This window comes from Erithacus rubecula (genome assembly GCF_903797595.1).
Source record: "Erithacus rubecula genome assembly, chromosome: 1".
Classification (NCBI taxonomy): Eukaryota; Metazoa; Chordata; class Aves; order Passeriformes; family Muscicapidae; genus Erithacus; species Erithacus rubecula.
The window spans coordinates 1,772,023-1,791,305 of record NC_136658.1 but is presented as its reverse complement, the minus strand read 5'-3'; the positions used below and the strand labels follow the sequence as shown (position 1 = coordinate 1,791,305).

Below are 19,283 nucleotides of genomic sequence, written 5' to 3'. Positions count from 1 at the left end.
GTAGCATCTTTGTCATTTTTAGATGGTATTCTTATCAGAGAGGCATCTGCAGGGAATGTATGGTCTTCTCTTGTATTTCTATTTAGCAGCATCTACCTAAGTAGAGGGAATGTGTTTCAAATCTGGTCTGGACAGAGACAAAAATCAGGAACAGATTTCTTGGCCACTTGTGTAAGCAGAGACAAACACTGAGGGAAACACTCTGAGGGCAAAGTTCAGCACTGGGTATTCAAATAGAGTTATTTGGCAGTCAGGTACTAGAAATGGATATTTAGATGCCAGGTGTGTGTGTTTATACTCAACTGAGCTCCACCTTTTTAGAGGACAGCACCTCTTCTCATTTGGTCAGATGTAAAAACTGTTTACAACAGAGACAAAGCTGACCTAAATCTTGCATTCTAATGGTCAGCTTTGGGTGGCTGGGCAGAATCAGGCAGAGATGCATCATTGAGTATTTTGTGTTCTCTCATACATTGCAAAGGTTGAAATTCTGCCTAATTTAGCCCAGTTCAAGCTTTTAATCACCTGGGTCTCTGAGCATTTGCCCATTTCTGGACTGAGATAGAGCATGACAGTCAGTGTGGATCCAGTTGAGGCACATGAGCAGAAGTCTGTGATGTTGTAGGACATTTCTCCTGGTGTTTCTGTTAGGAATTCAGCTGCCTGATATCTGCTGGAATTAGCAGAGCTCACAGTTGCCTTAGACTACACCAATCCCATCTTCTCTCAGGCACCAGGTGAAAAATTCAATGTACTGTAGGTACTTGACCCCAATCCTATTTAACTTGAGCAGTCCTCTTGTGGCTTTCCTGCCTTGGCTCATAGCCTTGATTGTGGCAGAAGGTCTGCAAGTGGTTTTCATTCTTTGATCTTGTTCAGTGTTCACTGTTAGTCACCAGCAGGGTGGAAATGGAGCAGCCCATCATGCCTGTGATGCCTGATGCAGTATCAGTCTATATTACATTAAACACAGTGATGTAGTCTGTTAAAGTGACCTTGTGCATTTTAGTCTGACCCTCTGTTTTACATAGAGAGCATCAGTGCTGTCAGTTATGGATTAATTCTCATTTTCTCCTTCCCTGAGCTCCAGGGCAATATTTTAAAGTACTGGAGAGGGATTGTTGAGCTGGTTTCTAGTTTAGTGTTCCCGTTGAAACACCCCACACGCTGTCCTGGCCAAAAGGAGCACACAGGGTTTTCTTCATTGCTTCTATTCACTTCATGATTTTTATTTTCCCTTTCTCCCCATTACAAATGTTGTTTGGCTTTTTTTTTTTTTTTTTTCTTTCTCTCCTGTCATTCAATTTCTAACTTTTCCAATGGCACTTAAAAGATACTGAATTTCAATAATGTTAATCATAGGCTTCGAGTGCACCTTAATTGTAGATATCTCTACTTATTTCCTTTTTCTTTTCTACTTTTTGATTTTTTTTTTTTAATTGTTAGTGGACAACTTCAGTTTCAAATCTTGGGCTACATTCTTTTTTGTATATTCTAATGTTTTTATTTCAAGCTCTCTATTTTAAAGCTAATTGCACATTTCATCTGAAGTCTTAGCATTTTCCAAACCATTTTGTTTTCCTGTTTTTCTCCAAGAAGTGAAAACTGACATTTATTTGTAGCAGCACTAGGTTGCAGTACAGTAAGACTAAAGACAAAGCACTGCCAAGTCTTCCAGCTGGAATTTCCCCCTTCAGCTGTACTGATCCTCCTTTCTGTTCCTTTGGATAATTAGTGATGTTCCTGAGTGCTCCTTTTATCACAGGAATAATCTCTGTACGTCAGCCTTGCAGCTTTCCAGGACATGTTTGCCTCAAACATAAACAAATCCTGCAGTACACTTTGTCCACCCCAAAAAGCAGCACTTTTTTGGGTGGGTACAGCTCCACTGCAGACCAGCAGTGCCAGGACCACACTCTCCTCAATCTTTTCTAACCCCATCTCTTGATGGCTTAGTTATTGTTCAGTATTTGTGTTGTCACTTCAAAGTTCTCGTAGTGCAAGGACATATTTCAGATTTTTGCATGTTTTGTCTTATCCAAAAAGCAAAAATAGATTTTTGTAGGAGATATTTCAGCTGCTGGTGACACAGCAGCTCATGAAAAGCTCTGCAGCTCTGATGGAGCATTAGTGAGAAAAGTATATAAAGACTAATCTGGATAAAAAGGGGCAAAATCTTTTATTAGTTTTAGTATTGCATCGATGTCATGCTTGGTGGGAGTTTAGTCATGTCCATAAATACTGAATAAATAATAAAGTTCAGGGATATCTGAATCATGTGTGACTCAGTTTAGTCTTTACTCACACTTGGATTGGGAATTTAATAGTAAAGATATAAAATCTATTTGCACTTCATGCCTCACATTTTTTGTGCAATTATTTGTTACTATCTTCACATCATCTTAAAGAAAAATTTGCAATGTAATTTTGTCCTGCAATGTAACAAATGCCTAGAGATTGCCAAGAGTCCTCAAGCTTCCACCTACTCAACTTCCTCAAATGTGACTTTTATCTAACTTTTAGCTCTAGTTCTTAATGTTTCTTTTGTCTAAAAAAAAAAAAAAATCCAACCTCACAAACAAAAAACCCACAAACAAACCACATCCAGCTAGTTCCTATATAATAAAACCCAAATAAATAAGTAAGAAAACAAAAAAAAAACCCTCAACAAGTACTTGGTAAGAGAAACTCCTAGTGAAAGAGCACAGTGATGACAAGGAGGGAGAATGCTGAAATTCAAAATTCAAAAGACTTGCAGGCAGGAACAAAGGTAGAAGCATTTGCTTTGAACCTGGGAGGCTCCCAAGGTGTCCCAGGTGTGAACCACATGAGCTGGGGAAGGAATGTGGCTCTGAGGGGTGATGACAGCTCCCAGTCTGCTCTGCCTCATCCCAACCTGCACCAGTGCATCTGCTGTGCATTTCCAAAGGATTTGTCTTTTGCTCGCTTTCTCTTTCCCTTGGTAAATTATTTAAACAATTTAAGTAAAAATTGAAAGCATTATTCTGAACAGAAGCACAGAAAATCTCTGAAGGAAGATGTCTTCTGTGAAGACAGGCTGAGAGAGTTGGGATTATTCACCCTGGAGAGGAGAAGGCTCAGTGGAAATCTTACAGGATTTTACAATATCTGAAAGGAGCCAACAAGAGAACTGAGAGGGAATTTTTAGGGTAGGATGAGGGGTAAACTCTGCTTCACCATTCAGGCCCTAACCTCAGAGCCAGACTAAAAGATAAATGTTAAAACCTATGTAAAAGGTTGTGTGTTCCACACATTTTCATCAGGAAGAAATCTGGCTGGTTTTATTAAAAGAGAATAGTAAACAACATAAATTAATTCTGATATCCTACTCAACTTGTAAGATATCACTCAGTCATCAATGGGGCCTGGATCCTACAGGTTCAGAATTTTTATGTGTTTAATAGAAAAAGCAATGTGGTATAGAAATCATAAAATCATTTAGGTTGGAGAAAACCTTTAAGGCCATTGAGTCCAGCTGTAAACTCCATCAAACAACTCCATTAATAATTTGTTCAACTTGCTGTGAATATCACTAAATAATAGAAGTAGAACTGTAGGATACAGTGAGAAAGATGAAGAAATAGGAAAGAGAGCAAATGCTTGCTTGGATTTTGTTGTGAATTTTATTTCAGAGAGTCCAGTTATTGCACAGAAATTAAGAGCTATGATCTCAAATGTTGACAAAACTATCTTTCATAATTGCTGATAAGTGTTCAAATTTTTGCAGTTTTAGAAGGAAACAAACCAAGCAACCCTCCCAAAACTGGGGCTCAGTCAAACACCTGCAGAGTCCCAAGAGAGGGCTGGCTGTGCAGCTGGCTGAAGGGAAAGTCATTTGTAACCTCCCTGGTCCTCCTCATGTCCATTAGCCAGGTCACCAGGGGCCTTTTTGTTGTCCCCAGAGCTGGAATCCAGAGCAGGCTTGTGCTGGGACAATAAATCTGATGTAGAAAATGTGAGGTTCTGAAATCACTTTGGCAGGTTTTAAATTTCTTTATGATTTTAGAAGTCCCTGCAGCCAAGCAGAGCAGGACAAAGTTGAGGTCTGTGCAATTGCCAGTATTGAGTCCTTGCCTTATATACCAGGGCTGAAGGCAATCATCTGCTCCTCAGATGTTTTTATTTATTATTTTTGTGCTACAAGAGCTAATCTGCAGTAATAACAAAGATTTATTATAAATGCAATAAACTGCTTTTAAAACTCCAAATGACTGTGGAGTGGCTTTGGTTCAATGAACCAGTGGAGGTTCCTGGACTTGGAGCATCTCTTGTGAAGGCAGAAGCCACTGAATTCAGGATTACACTAAAGCAAAAAGAAAAGCAAAAAATAAACACATGCAGGAGAAGATCTCAGGCAGGGTGGTCCCCAGCCTTGCTGGTCTCAGTGTTTCTGTTTTGCTGAGGCAAGCAAGCGAGGCAATGTGAGACCCCAGATGTGGGGCCTTCACTTTGGCCACCAGCCAGCAGAAAGAGAGGAAAAACAATTTCTAGGATGAGATGGGAGAGGGGGAAAGAGGTGAAAAGGAGCAGCACTCAGCTGAGCCAGCCAGAAGTGCAGGTCTTTGCCTTTCTGCTTTTATTGTGGCTTTGAAATACACAATATGGCTGCAGTTTTGAGGAAAGCTGTGGAAATCACCCCATTTCTCAATTCTTATGATAGAGCCTGAGCCTTCTGTTCCTTTTGACCCTCAAGACACAGAAATCAGGTCTATCATTGAAATTCTCCTCTGTCCTTTCCTTCTCTGTCTCTGCCTATATGACCATGGTTGTGTGGCTTCTGGTAGCAAAAAACCACAAGAAATGGGGACGTTTCCCACAGTCTTCTCATTGAAACTGTTGTGAGTAATCTCACTGGATCTGTATTTTTTTTCAGATATCAAAAGCAAAGCAGCTGGTAAAGAAAAGGTCATTTGACCTTAAAATTCATAATGTGAACTCTGCCTCAAAATATTTAGGATGGAGTTTTCATAAAACACTTTCCTACTTGTTGAGAAGTGGAGATTAAACAAAGCACATCTTGAATTTTAATTTTAAAACCCCAAACAATTTCAACATTAAACCAAAACCTCAGACTATACTGAAGTGAAAATTTTTACCCATTTTCTCTCCTCCATCCTTTCTTTTCATAACCTGGAGTTATTCAGAATTCCCATTCTGTACTGGACAACATTTTCATATGCTTAAAAAAAAAAAAATAAATTAAACAGTCTTTTTGCTTAAGAAAGGGAGAATACCTGCCTTTCTAAAAGTATCATTATAGATTTTTCTCTTCCCCAAAGCACCCACCTCCTCCATCAGGATGATTAAATTCATTTAATGTGGTGCCAGCTGGGTGGGACTGTTGCCTCTCATCAGAGAACCATTGTAAACAGATAACCCCCTTTGTTTATATTATTCTCATGTAGAATTCTGCTTTCTGTCTCTGGACCTGCTAAATCTTTGGGGATATGTGAGCTCTTTCATCTTTTCCCCAAGCTTGTTTTAGAATGGCATTCAGGGTGACTGTGGATGTGGTAGGATTTGCTGCACAAGTGATAAAGTTATCAAATTTTGAGTCCTTCTCCATGCAATAGTTTTATTTCCTCTTGTTCAGTCAAGTTGCCTTTAGGGTTTTTTCCTGTTCTCTTTTCCCCCTCTGGGACAGTAGCCAAAACAAAGAGTTCTTGAAATCTTTACAGATATGAACAGGACCTTAAAAACTGCTACCAAAAAATCATGACACCATGTCCTGTGAGGTTAATGGTAACTCCTTAGTGATGGGCCTTCCAAAAAATCCTATTATCAGACAGGACTGGATTTAAATACACCTCAGCCTTATAATAATACATGCATTCTATATAGTTCTGCAATTCTTATTTGTTATGGAACAGAATTTCTTATCTCATCATGAATTTTCAACCTTTATCTGTAGTGGGTTTATAACTAATTGGCTCTTTTCCTCTTACAATCTTATTTTTCCATTGAAATCCTTTCTAATTGGATTGAATCTTAGCAAGAAAGGCCAAATTATTTATATGTTTCCAGAGAAAATGTGCTCTAGTCAATAAATCTTGTGGTTGCACACAGATGCCATTACTGAAATAGATAATCCTCCACAGATGCATTAATTTCATAATCTAAAAATGCTCTCTAAAATATTTTACAGGAACAAATAAAGGCCAGCTAGATGACACAGCTTATGAGGGCAGTGGTAAATAAATAATTGCTAATGCAAGTCTGCAATTGCAAAAAATTTTAAAAACCAGCATCTCTCACTCAGTCAAAATTTGCAGCACTACTTTTTCCCACAGCATTTCTTGGTAACCATATTTATAATTCTGTTATTCTACAGAAAGAGCTGATCAAAGCTTAGAAGAAGCTGCACCAAGTCCTGTTGTTTGCTTGACACTTGGAACAGCCAGCATCCAGCCTGGTGTCCTGAGGTTGTGCTGCCAAGGGAAAAAAATACAACATGCATCCTTGTAAAACCTGTGCTGCTTTCTTTGGCACTCCCCCCTCTCAGGGCTGTGTCCATGTGGTAGTTCTGCTTTGTTTTTTCTAAATACTAGCAGCTGAGAGAGTTAGTGTCCAGGGGAAAGATCTTAAAACAGCTCCAATAGGTGTTCCAAGGCCAAAGTTTTTGTGCAACACAGGTGTAAAATGAGATGTTTGCTGCACCTGACCCATTACTGATCAAATGGAACAACACTGGACAAGAAAATACAAGCCTGTTTTCCTAAATAGCTGCATTGTCCAAGGCACTGTGCTGAAAGAGTGCTCACTTTCCTTTAACAACTCTGTTCTCTGTCTTTTCCAAAGGCTCTCAACAAATGGGTTGAAATCTCTTATCTGTCATGGGCATTTCCAACATGCTGGAAGTGTTTCAATGCTCTGGAGAATATGTGTGCCTTTCCTGAAATGCATCCTTTTGTTGGCTCTTCAGATATTCCTGGGATCATGGGCATGGGCAGCTTTAACTGAGGTTCCTGAAAACTACTTATGAACCTTTTCCCCTTGGAAAATGTTACATTTACAGCACTTGTTATGCAATGTTTGGAAACACTGAAATATTTATAACAGATGATAAGGAATAGAAAATATATTCTGCACTTCTACTGCAGTCAATAACACCTGTGTGAAGTTGAGGTTTATTTCTTTTATACTTTGCTATGAGCAATGTCTTGTACAATCAAGTTTGTTTTTCACTTTATTTCATGAAAGTTATTCATAAAATCCCAGGGGTAAATTTTAGTGTCTGCACTTAAATCCAGTTGGGTCTTAGTGCATCCAAGGAGTGTTTCAGGCCACATGTGAGCAGTATTTTCACAACTGGGTGTTTTGTTTGGATGGATTGACCTTGATATTATTCTTTGAGCCCTAAATGTTTATTGTCTTCATAGTGGAAACCCTTATCCTGCTCCCTGCATCAATTGCTGACATGGTGCCTGCTCTGAACCTGAGACTGGAGTCTCTCTCCCCCTCAGAGTAAGATGTAAGGGACTGGGGATGCTTTGTTCCTTTTCAAAGAGTCATTGGTGATTTGGGGACAAAAGTATGGAGAATGTTGCAGAAAAAAATCAGTACAAAAATAGGGTACAGAGTCTGAGTGGTGGGAAAGGATTTGTTTTTGCATGTTTATATATGTTTGTGCATATGGTCACATTCATAGCTGTGGGGTTTGGAGCTGTCACAATGGAGTTGTGGCATCAATCAGACTAAATTTCAGCAGGAAAGAGTAAATTACTGAAAATAATATGATGGGACCTGGCCTTTTCTGTCAGCCTCCTGACTCAGGCTGCAGGTACCCTGTACTTGGCCATTTCTGTAGGGTCTGGAGGATTTTTGGAAGCTCTCTGCCATATGGCTGACCAAGGACCTGGGATTTTGTCCCTGAATACAGTTTACCACTAACACAAACCTTGCTGCAGTGGCAGTTGCTATCAAATCCATCAAAGTATAATTAATACTAAACCAGGATATCTACATAGGAATCAGTGTAAAGTTTCTCTCAACAAATCATCAGGGGTGGATGGCAGAGAAATGGGCAGGAACTGATGCTCAGGAGTTCCCCCTGCACAGGAGGCAGAACTTCTGCCCTGGGCACTGCCTGAACCCTGAACAGAGACCAGAGAGGGTGTGCAGCTCTTAAATTAGTGCTAATATAGCCAAAAACAATGAGAGAAGCCTCAAAGCAAAGGAGACCCAGAAGAACAAAAAATATTGGCCTGTAGACAGAATTTCGAGTGTTCTGGCAAAGATGAACACAGAAATGACTCTACAGGGAATGAAAAAAAACAGGGAACATTTGGAAGAGAAAGCACAATAAATGGGGAAAATTGGCAACCAAGAGCAATCTTAAATTAACTGCAACCTTGTGTTAAGTCTTCTGTTTTGTTGATTCTCACTTCAGATTTATGTGACACCTGATACCAGTAAAGCATAGTCTTGCATTATATTAATGTAAAATGAAAAAAAAAAAAGTTTGTTGTTAAGAAAAAGAAATATGTTTCTAGGCATCTGAACTGTGCTTATGTATATTTTTTATCATAGTGTAATAACTTCTAACTACTGCAAACTGTTAAACAGAAAACTCTGTCCTCTGCTTTATAATGTGCAAAACTCCCAAGTGACTAAAAATATACAAATAGATTTAAGAAATAATCAAGCAGCTAATAAGGAGTAATGTTTTTTTTTTAAGATTTGTGTATTTCAAATAACAGAAATAAGAAAGGCAGAAAGTGCTGGCCTCAAGGTCTATGGCTTTCTTTTCACTTTTGAACAAAAATTTAGTGAGCAGTAGGAAGTTACTGGTCCCATTTAGGGTTTCCTCACACATTTTGTCTCATGAAAGGAAAGTTATTGAGCACTTGCCTCAGAAGTGGCATTAGTAAACTCTTCCCTTGTCCTCTTTTCCTCAGCTTGTAGGAAATCAGAATTTTACCAGATCTCAGTTTAAGGCACTTAAGACCTTTCATACCTTCCTGAAATCAGGTCTAGGGGATGATTCCTCCATACACAAACACACACACTGACATTAAGTGCAGTCATTTCTTACAGATCAGGTGCAAGTTTTGTCCTAAATCCCTTCTGCTCACAGAACCTTCAGAAAGCTGATGGACCTCCCTTTATTGTGCCAGACTTTCTGCCTTTCTCTGAAAATCTGACCTCCTTGTCTCAGCACCAACTCCTTTCTGGATATAACAATCTCTGAGTTCTCTGCTAGTTTATCTTCATGGTGCACTGGCCTCTAACAGGTGGTGGAAAAAAGCTGATAATGGTTCACTTGATGACATCCTTTACTGTGGGCACTTTTGAGCAGGATTTGGAAATCTGTTTTGTTTGGTTTTGTTTTTATCAGAGTTATTTAATGATAATGTCAGCAGTGAAAGTTTTGTGATCATCTGCTAGATTCTAAATCCTGAAGATTTTCTGTTTGATTCCAGGCCATCTGGGATTCTTGTGTTGCTGTGAAACATTTGTTTCAGTTGTGATACTAAAAACCCTGCAGTACCTTCAAGGCTCTAATTACTGTTATTGATCTCTCAGCAGATAAAAGAGTCCTGCAAAGCCATGTCTGACTTCTCTTTGGTGTATTGAAATTATGTGGGGGGAAAATGACCTTTCTTCTTTTTTTTTTTTTTCCTTTCTTTAATGAAACAAGCCTATTGGCAAGCACATGGAATTAATGCTTTCACATAAGACATGTTTTCTATGGAGACCTGCCATGTTTGTTTCATATGAAGAGAATCACACTATTTCATTTTATTCAATCAAGTGCAGGAAATGTCTGATCATCCCTCCTAAGCTTTTCTCCCACAGCAGTGATTAATCACTCCATTTGAAAAGATTGTATTTTTGCAGTTGGAAGGCAAGCATTGATAGCTGATTAAATTCTAGTTCTTCAAATGCTACACACACATAAATATAGCATTTACACACATAAATAATTACATAGATTTTAGACAGACTTGCCTGTAATTTATGCTAAAATATCAGGATACTTGGAGACTTTGTGAATTTACCTTGGGAGTTTGGTGGTATTTCAATCACAATTATAGAAAACCCACATATTTTGATTTGATGATTCTATGAAAATATAGATCCCAGGATAAAATCCTGCAGGAATTCCACTGATAACTGGCCTTCAATCAGTGTGAAAGAAATATTCCCAAATTTCCTGAATGCTGAGACCCACATATCTCTGTTAAAACGTTGTGGATTTTCCAAGATTTAGATGTTCCTGTAACTCCTAGCAGAATTTGCTTGGTGACTTCCTAAGCACCTATAGTTTGTAACCTGGCTTTTCTTGTAGGAGTCACTTTTTGTTCTATTATTCTTCTTACCTATAAGAGAACACTGAGATTTTTCAGTCCTGTGGACTGTGAGCTGCAGTTATCTTGGATTCTGTGATAAAGGCAAACACAGCAAGGGTTATTTATGCCTCAAGTGCTCGCAATGCAAGGGAATGTCTCCCTCCATCAGCAAAACTGAATTTCAAATTGCTGTATTTGGTTCTTTTTGAAAGTTCAGGGGTGGCAGCTGAAGTATCTAACACCCACTTAACAGCCTACACTGGAATAATAAAAGCCCTCAGAAACAAACTAGCAAGCTCACTGATTATTGCACTGACTTTGCATTTTGGGGCTCAGGAGTTGTTTGCAGCATTTCATCTGCTGGGCAGCTGAAGATTGTGCACCACCAGGACTGTTCCTCCACACAACTTACAAATGTTTATGTAGATAGCCTGAAATGTTATGTAAATAGATTTAACTCCACAGCCTTATCATGATTTATAAAACCTACTCCGGGATTTGGAAGCCTGTTTTGCAGCTCTGTGTGAGTGCACAGTTTGCAGTGGAACACGAAATGGGACTGGAATGGAGCCTGGTTTGTGTGAGTAGAGAGGCACCAGTAAAGTGAGAGGGAGCCAAGATATCCAGTCACAAACCCTGTTTCTTGCAGAACCCATTTTTTTTTTCTTGGTGGTCCAAAACAGGAACATGGCAGAGGGGCAGTTTTCCTTCCAAGCATCCTCAAATTCCACATTCCAAATGGGAAAAGCAAAGCCAGATTTTAGGAGCATTATCCTGCTGTAAACATTATCAGCTGTAAACATGTTACTGTCCTATATCCCCAGGTTGAGGTAAATATAAACACTTTATCTCATCAGCTAAAAAAACAGGCTGGAATTCACAGAAATATTCACAGGAACATTCACAGGAGCCTGTGAGCATTCCTTAAGAATGGTTTGACTAAAAATTTTGTCACAACTCATTCTGGTGTGACCTCACTGTGACCTCATGCACAGCCAAGGTTTTGCCAGCACATATCTTGTTGGATTTCCCTCTGGAAAGCTCACACTGGGACTTGATGCTCTTACCATTTCAATACTGATTTTTTTTTTTTTTCCCTCCCTGCTCCTCCTTATCAAATTGCATGGAGTAGTTCTTGCATTTTGCAGTGGTTGTGAGAAAATAAATGCAATCAAAGGGCCAGATCTGTTAGGAACTGGCAGAGCTCCATGAATTGCTAAGGTTGTACTGCCCCAGCACTCATAAAGGTCAGATGGTTACAGACTCGTGAGAGCAACATGACATTTAGGGCTTTGGCCAGATTCCAAACTGGTGTGCTCAGTCTTGCTTTTCGTCAGAATTTGGGGCTTATTAGCTTATATCTACTTGCCCTTTGTAAATATGCAAAATAATCTTTTTAAATGTGGCCTACTTAACAAACCAGAGCAGTTGGCTTGCCAAAATGTGTCTGTGTTTTCTCTCACAGCACCATGACTTTTTGTGGAGTCCTGCCTCGGTGATTTTGCACATCTACAGCTTTTATGGTGTGCTGTGCTTGTGGGTGCAAACCTCACAAGCAGGTGAGGAAAATGATAGCTCCAGCTCAGATTCTCAGCCCCAGTTCTGAGAGTGATGAAGAATTTTCTCCAGACAGAAATAGGGAGGAGTTAGGATGCTGTGACTTATTCTATAGGACAGCAGCACCTCTCTTATGGGCCTCATTTTCTTCAAGATGAGAACAAAATAATTTCAGATTAAATTTGGCTTGTTAGAACTTTCAGAGTGCCTCACTCTTCCACAATTTCACTCATCTTCCTGAGGAAAGAAACCTTTGGATCCAGCAGCTGACAGGAAATAACAACTAATGATGATTATTTGTATAATCTAGAAGTACTTTCTCTTCCTTTCATTTGGGAACACTTGCACTCTCTCTCTGTGTCCCTGAGTTCAGCTGAACAGCAGCCAAACTGCATCACTCAGTTATTTCATTAGTCTTTTAGAAAGGGCAGGACAAGCAAGTGAGCAAGGCTGAAGTAAGAAGGGCTTCATTTCAGGGGTGGAAAAAGGGTTTCTCTGTGCTTTGAGATTGAGTTGGGAAACTTGAATTTTTAAGAAACACAAGAAAAAATATTTAATATTCCTGATTGCAGGATGAGCAGGAGAAAAAGAAGAAAAAAATGATGGAATAGAATTATTCAAGTTCATTAATAACCTTCAGAGGAAAGTTTGCTGTAAAATGTCATCTCTGACTTCTTGCAAGACAGTGAAACTGTAACAGAGGTTATGAGTCCTAAAAAACATCAAATGCTGAAGAAAAAGTGTAAATGGGAAATCAAATTTTATATCAGTTCATTGGGCACTCTTTTCATGGACTTATAGTGTCACAGGATGGTTTGGGTTGGAAGGGACTTTAAAGTTCATCTCCATTCAATCCATGCCATTGGCAGGGACACCTTCCTCCATCCCAGGCTGCCCCAAGCCCCAGTGTCCAGCCTGGCCTTGGGCACTGCCAGGGATCCAGGGGCAGCCACAGCTGCTCTGGCACCCTGTGCCAGCCCTGCCCACCCTCCAGGGAAGATTTCTTCACAATATCTAATCTAGACATGCCCACTTTCAGTTTAAAACCATCACCCCTTGTGCTGTCACTCCCAACCCTTGTGAATAGTCCCTCTCCACTTTTTTTTTAGGCTCATTTCAGGTATGGGGAGGCTGCTGGGGAACACCCTGAAGCCTTCTCCAGGCTGAATGATCCCAATTTTCTCAGCCTTTCCATTCATCTGTATGTTGTAGTTTGGCCAGAAAGGCAGGAAGAGACAACTCAGCAGAAGATTTTCCATAGGAATTAGTGTTTGATGTCATTGGGAGCACTTTTTTTGCTCCAATATTTCTGATGCAATAGTAGGTTTTCAGCACCTAAAGCATTCTCCATTTGGAGTTCAAGACAAGCTGATTTCTATGTTCTTTATTCTGGAAAGACACTCAAAGTTAAAGGTAAGTTTAAGTAATATAACACAATAGTAAGGGAGCAAAGCATTTGCATTATTTGCATTTTAAATTACTGTCCTTGTTACTTCACTGTAAAAAGAGAATTTGTGGAGGACATAATAGCAGTTTTTGCTGGTCTACAGTTCATTAAAATAAAAAAACAAACTTGCCATTAGTGGGTTCATCTGATGCTGTCACTGTGTGCTGGTCCCCAGCTTCCAGGTAGATTTTACAATAAAGCATGTTTATTTTGGGGGGTTTTCCATTTGATTTTTGGAAAATTATTTCTCTATATTCTTTCTCACCAATGTGCTTTGTCCACACCTATCACTGAAGTCCTCTGTGCTGCCAGGAGGCTTTCCCAGTTACCCTTTGGCCAGAGTGTCTCACTACAGGTGTGTTTTGGTACAGAAATGACATCCACACTTTTTTCTTTGCAGTCTGGCAGGACAGTGAGTGGCAGCCATGACCTCACTGTGCAGAAAACATAATTATGGTGTAACCTCTGAGGATCTCTATTTTGTGTGGTGGTACCTTCATGCAGGGATTTCAGGGAGGGTTGTTCTTATTCCCAGTCCATTCCTCCTCCATTTGGCTGGTTATCTGTTACCTGTCCTGCCTGCCAGGTGTCTCTGCTGAGAGGAAAAGCAAATTTCCCTTGTGCCTGGCCATGGCTGCAACGTGCAGAGGGAGTTGTTCAGCTGCTTGTTTATCAGAGCCTTGGAGTTGAGCTGGAAATCAGAGTTAAGTCGATTTTCCTGTTAGCATCCAGCTCTGTTTAATATCCAAGACAGCTGTAAGGCTGATCTGCTATCTCTTACTGTGCAGAAAAAGGCCAGAGAAAGCTTTCATTTTAATGGAAATGTGGTTCTGCAACACATAAACAAAGTTTGCTCAGAAATCCTGAGCAACAACCACGCTGGAAGTTGTTCTTTGTTTTGTTTTTGTTTCAGGGTTCCTGGTGTCCTTTCCAGTGGAGGGGCTGGTAATGTCTGGGCTGTGGCCAAGAAAAGAAGGAACAAGCCTGAAAAACCCCACATCCTCTTGTAGGACCAGATCCTTCCTTTGGATGTGGTTCCAGCTGAGTGCACCAGATACTGGAGCTAAGCACGCTGATTTTGCAAGCCCCAGCTTCAGTTTCATGTGAATTTTTATCCAGCCAAGCAAACAACTGTTTCTCCTGTGAGATAAATGCCCTCCTCTGAGATGACCCCAGGCGATGTTTGGTTGCTCTCTTTGCTCCTGCTTCTCTCAGTCCCCTCTCTGTCCGATCACTGGGTGGCAGTAAAAGACTGCGAAGTGATTTTCTGTAATTAAATATACATGAGTTCCTCTCGGGCTCTCTGGGTGTTCCCTGCTTAAGGTGGTCAAGGCAAATCTGAGAGTACGACTGACAAAAACATGAGGAGTGTAGAATAATTAACAAAAGCAGCTCAGGTTAATAAGTTTTTCCTGAATCACGTCACTTTCTGTTTGAATTAATTTGTACTATTAGGAAACTAAATAAATTTAAGAAAAATAGTATATATACTTTTTCCCCTGTTCAAGCAAAACCACTATTCTCAACATAATCATGAAGTACAATGCTGTTATATTTCACTGTATTCATATTTCTTGTGCATTAGCCATATGTGACTGGAGGTTCCAGTCCTGAAAGGTGCTGTTGTCATGCAAGGTCATCTGTAGGAAAATGCCCTTACAAATGTATGAGAATTAGGAGGTTCCACATCATCATCAAAAAAAAAAAAAAAAAAAATCTATTTCAAGGCTCTTCCTCCTTGGAAGATTTGCCTAATGGGGCAAAATTCTGCTCTGGATCCTTTGGCAGATGTGATTATCTCATCTGTAACATGAGCTGAAAAGTCATTGACAGATGAAAAAGAGTTTAATTGAAAGGAATGGGTAATTCTGTGTATGCACATAATAGCTCCTGTATTTATATGTCACATTTATTACATATTGAATTGTATTCCAGTTTTCAATGTGTTGAAGGTGTAACAGCATTGGAAGAAGCCTGAAGAGTCTTGGACACTTGTCAGGAAACAAGTGGCTCCTGGGAGCTGGGCAGATATCACAAATATTTGGGGTTATGTAATAGACACATTAATTGTAAAGCACTGCAAAAATTATCTCCTGTCCAAAAAAGAGAGTTTCAGTCAGTTTGGTTCTACCTCTTTAGGCTGCAGAGTTCTCTGATGACTCAAGTTAAGCTGTCAAATTACTGTGGTTTGCTGCTCCATTATGCTGCCATGGTCAGGGGGGCTGCCTTTGCTCAAACTCTGCTCAGACTTTAAGGCAAATCTGAAAAAATTAAGCCATGTAAATACTTATTTTAAAATAACCTATTTTGATGGTAATTTCTTAGGATAATTAAAAAACAATCTGCAGCATAGTCTTGGGCCATACAAATAAAATACACATTGTACTCCTGCTCAGAGTAGAAGTAAAACAAAAGAAGATTCTTGCCAGAAGTTTTCTTTTGCATATACAAAATTGAATATTGAATTCCTTCTGTAGGTATTCTTGCTCTATCCAGGGATCCACCTGGTAAAAGTCACAGGTATTTGAGACCTTGCTACACAATTGTGGTGTGAGAAGGTGCAAGGGTTTATCTAAACTGAATCTGTCTTCAAAAACCTCTTAATATTGGGATTTGTAGGTGTACACAACCTGTGTGTCTAAATTAGGGGGAATAAGAGCTGAGCACTGCTGAATTTCTATTTTTTCCCTGCCACTAGAGGCCCTTTTGTGCTGCAGACATGTCACAGCTCCTGCCCCTGCTCTGAGCTGGTGGAAGAGAGCTGGAAAGTTTCCACCATTGTCATCACTGGTCATTGTCATTAGCAGGTCTGGAGGTCAAAGACACAATTTCTGGGCAGCCAAAATCAAGAATTAGCATTATTTTCCCTATATTGTCAAATTAAACAGAACATTTTTGGTTTACTCTAAAGCTGAAGTCCTCAACCTGTATCTTCTTAATTTCTGGTGAACCAAATCACTTCTTTTTATTATAAGAATTTCAGTTATATTGAAACAGTGATGCTCAATCTTTTTAAAGAAGTTTTTATTTCTGCAATGAAACAAAAGACTATTAACTGTTCTGTTGTCATTTATAGTGGTTGAAACATGAAATACTTTTCTGTTTTTACAGGACCAAGTACTGAGAGTGTCCTCTGTGTGTGTAACATGCTCTTAAATAGTTCAGATCAAAGCCTACAAACAATGTCTTTCAGCATTAATGAGCACAGATAAGCTGGAGCCACTCTGCTTTTACAAACTTGATTTTACTAGATGTAAACAGATCCCATCCCAAATTAGATTTGTGCTGTGGCAGAGAACCAGCACATATATTGAATTTACAGACTAGAAATTCAATATATTTTTAAAAAAACAGGTACTTCAGGCAAATGTTTCTTTATATATGTAAGATTATTAATTTTAAGATTGCTCAACAGCAATGTAATAATTTATTATTTTTGTACATTGCCTTACCATTTCAACTACAATGACTTCAGAAATGAGTGAAGTATTTCAATAAAGAATGGGTCAAATATCTCAGAATTGAATTTTTTTTTGAGAAATTTGAATAGGAATCTCACCTGTGAGCTTCAGGATGATAATCAGGAGGGTGTTTGCTGGACCTGGTCCAGCAAGCTGGAATGGAGAATCCTGTAAATTATATCTGATTTTTATTTTCAGGAAGAACCCATTGTTTCCAGAGAAGGAATCACCTCAAGCTGTTTTAGACCTCCAGGAATGAAGACTTGCATTCTACATTTTAGACTGAGGTAAAAATGTAGCAAAAAAATGAGTCAGCAGTGGGTGATGATTTTTCACAATCCATCACAGGACTATCCTCACATGAGTTGTGATGGCTTTTTCACCACTAGCATTTTCTATCAAAGTCTAATATTTTATAAAATTAATTTGGGAATGTCCCCTGATCTGTGTTTTCTCAGTTTTTACAGTGGTCACTTCTGGCCTTATGATTTATGCTTGTATTTGCTTCAGCAGCTATTTCAAATGTTTAATATTTGCAATTTGGATGTTTTCTTTCATAAAATTAAACCTCTTGTGTTGGTGGCACATGTCATGTTTCCCAAAAGCAAACAGCATAGAAAAAACTGCTGCCTGTGGCTGGTTTGAGACTAAACAAAAACAAACAAACAAAAAAAAAAATTAATCTAAGGAATTAGTGAACCTAAAAAGGAATGAGAACAAACATACAAGTAATTTAAGAGATCAGAAATACAGTCAGCTAACTTCAGGACAGTAAAATATGGCTTGAGTTTTAAAAGCACATGTTAAACAAAACAACAAAATAGCTCCTAGAGCCTCCCTTTGTATAATTAAACATTTTAAATGACACCATCAAATTTGGGCAATACTAATCTGTGACTCAAAATTACTTCAAATAACACTTTGTTTCTTAATAGAAGTACTGATTGAAATGCAGTCTGGTAGAAATTTAAACATGAGTTTAAATATAAATGTATATACACACACGAAAAAAAGCACTTTAGAACAAAGAAAATCTATCTCCTAGGAAGCAATCTGATAATTTGATAAATGATAAACCCTCTCTGAAGTGTGGCTCTGCCCCTGAGTGCTCCCTGCCACTGGTGCTGCTCCCTCCTAGGAGGGTTTTAGGCAGAAAATGCCCACCAGGAAAGGACAGGGAGAAGAGACTTTCAGCCTGCTGGGCTCTGCTCTCACTCCAGAGCACTCCAGGCCTTGCTGAGACATTTCTCAACCCCTCCCACCCTTTCAGTGAAGAACATTTCTGGCAGGGGTGTGGGTCAAGCTTTAAAGCTCTCTCAGGGTTCATCCTGCCTTAATGGAACAGATCAGGGGCTGTAGTTAATGCTTCTCTGTTTGCTGAGGAGGTGTGGAGTGACAGGGACATAAGGAAGCTGTGTTTTCCAGCTTCCTTTGCTTATTTGCTATCTCTCCATCGTATACTTTCAATTAAAAGATTAGTGGTAGTTTATTTCAACCACTGTGATATGTAGCTCCTGCTTCTCTAGTTGCAGTTGAGGAGGGAGGAAGGATAAAGAAATAATCTTATAGGCTTGGAGAAGGAAAGAAGGAAGGGATGTCTCCTTTGCCCTGAACGCTGCAATGGCCACTGACATTTTCTATTAAATGTGTCAAGAATTAGATACAAATTATTATTTGTATCTCAGTGTAACCTGCTGGAGTATTTTGTATTCTAAGGATTTAATTGAAGCTCATTTGTTGCCAATGTATATAATTATTTATTTCAGCTGAAATAACTCTCTTCAAGTGAATATTTGGCCAGTAATACAAGCTTGCCTCTGAGGGCAAATCCTCTGAATGAGCTGCAGATCACAACACCCAGGCAAGTAGTTCCACACAGAAGGGTTATTTTCTTGGGCTTTTTTTGAAAAAAAAAAACCTTTTAAATCCTCTTATTCTTTTCTTTGCAGAAGAATGGGGCTTTTTTTACAGTTACAGAATGGCCCTTTCATTATGGGTTCCATGGTTGTCCCTGGAAAAAGGATGTTATGCCTGCAAATCACCCAGGTCAGTTTAAGTGTAATGTGGGTAATGTCTGTTTAAAGTCTGATTTGGTAAATTTATCCTTGCCATGCCACTTGAAATTGGGCTCTTGGAATTGTTTCCACAGCCTTATCCCCAACAATGGGGCTGCTGCTTCTCTCTGGGGAGGATTTTGCTGAGATCTGAAGGGATCCAGTGCTCAGTTGTACTCTTTTGTCAGTCCTGCAGGTGGAGAGACAATGGGAAAGGTTTTCACTGAATTTCTCCAAGTGCTGGATAGGAAGCCTGGTCACATTAGGTAAATTTAACATGTCAGTTGAAGCTCTAATTTTCTCAATGGCAGGTAATTGAAGCGTTCCTTTCAGTGTTTGGCATTAAGATGCTGAACCCACTTAATTCCTTTGTTATTCAAACAAATGTATCCACCCTCAGACTGCTGGGTTGGTTTGGTGAGAAGCTGAGCCACTGAATTCTTTGTGCTGC

General features: G+C 39.3%; 1 long non-coding RNA gene across 1 annotated transcript; it reads left to right on the top strand.

Annotated features, from left to right (window-relative positions):
* Positions 1-14,334: 14,334 nt before the first annotated feature.
* On the top strand, positions 14,335-18,634 carry LOC306810859. The gene is made up of 3 exons (XR_013776563.1): positions 14,335-14,420; positions 16,977-17,065; positions 18,545-18,634. It is a non-coding gene; the product is annotated as an uncharacterized lncRNA (long non-coding RNA).
* The last annotated feature ends 649 nt before the right edge of the window (positions 18,635-19,283 follow it).